The sequence below is a fragment of the Echinops telfairi genome, unplaced genomic scaffold (genome assembly GCF_000313985.2).
Source record: "Echinops telfairi isolate 266 unplaced genomic scaffold, ASM31398v2 ScPeMD7_70;HRSCAF=299, whole genome shotgun sequence".
Taxonomy (NCBI): domain Eukaryota; kingdom Metazoa; phylum Chordata; class Mammalia; order Afrosoricida; family Tenrecidae; genus Echinops; species Echinops telfairi.
Genome location: NW_022103968.1, coordinates 61,692,825 through 61,694,163, shown reverse-complemented (window position 1 = coordinate 61,694,163; position 1,339 = coordinate 61,692,825). Strand labels below are relative to the sequence as shown.

Genomic DNA, 1,339 nt, shown 5'->3' with positions numbered 1-1,339 from the left:
CCCTAAGGTGGCCCACCTACGAGAAGGGCCACCTGCAAGGATCAGCAGGTGTCTTCCAGGAGCTATGGGACTCAGCCCTTTATGAGCAGGGAACTGGATTCTGTCCACTGCTTTGTGAACTGGTGAGGGGAGTCCGGGACGCTGTGGTTCTGGGGACACCGAGGCCCAAAGAGACCCTAGCAGTGGACCCTGGGCAGGGGTCCTGACCCACAGACTCCCTGAGGCCGCTAAGTCGGTGGGGATTCGTTGTGCAACACCAGTAACCGGCGCAGGTCCAGAGCCAGAATGGAGAACATGGTGGGGAGGTAAGGTTCCTATGATCAGGCCCCCAGCACATCAGGAGCAGTGCTCTGTCTGGGAGCTGCTCTGCCTGTCCCATCAGAGTGGGACAGCCCCAGTCAGAGTAGCTGCAGGGGGATGCTTCCATTGGGACGGGTTGACCTCCGACTCCCGGTCAACACGTTGGCCCTGAGGCAGACGTCGGCCTGTGTGAGCAGAGGATGCTGGGAATCCCTGCTCATCTGAGGAGCCCCGGGCTGGTGGGCAGGCCGGATGGGATTCGTGCAGCTTTGGGCCAGCAAGGCCAGCCACCCCGGCCAGGCTGGGGGCCACACCCTTGCCTGCCCACAGTCTCGACACCCAGTCCTCTCGTCTTACTGTGAATCCCGGGAGCCCACTGGGGCCAGGCAGTCCTTTCGCTCCGGGCCTCCCTGGGTCACCTGGCTCTCCTTTCTCCCCAGTTGGGCCGTCCAGACCCTACAGATTGACAGAGACTTCTGTGAGTGACGCCCCCTGAGGACTGCAGGGGGCCCCCTGGGAAGCAGCCTTGGCATGCTCCTGTGGCTCCCTCCCCCAGGGCGGGAGTGAGGCTGAAGGCCAGGGGAGGCCCCGCCAAGCTGGGCAGGGCCATGAAGGCTGTCTTGTGTGTGCCACCGCTCCTGGCACAGGGCTTCCAACTGCCTTCCCAAGGGGCTGTTTGACCCCCCTGACATTATCACTTCCCCAACAACCTGGTGGTCTATTTGGGAAGGCACTCTTTGCCGTATTTTAGAGTCGTGGAAGCAGGCTCCGCAGGGCTCCATGCCTTGCCCAAGGTCCCACAAGGGTGATGACAGACAGGGACTAGATCTCTCTTTGACGTCAGGGAAGTGGCCTTCATACAGTGAGTGGCTCAGGGCACCCTGGGGGAAACCTCACACTCAGGTTCTGCTCCAGTGGTGGTCCCGGCCCCATGCAGGGCTGCTCTGGGGAAGCGGCGGGAGGAGGGTGGAAGTGCGGCACATGCACTGAAGGGCGGAAACCAGGGGTCTGGCCTCCAGTCCCTCTGCTCACTCACCGG

The 1,339-nt window shown here is 62.6% G+C and overlaps 1 protein-coding gene across 1 annotated transcript in view; it reads right to left on the bottom strand.

The window, feature by feature from the left end:
* COL13A1 (collagen type XIII alpha 1 chain) overlaps window positions 1-1,339 on the bottom strand; it is a 96,950-nt gene that overhangs the window by 35,063 nt on the left and 60,548 nt on the right. The window lies entirely within an intron of this gene.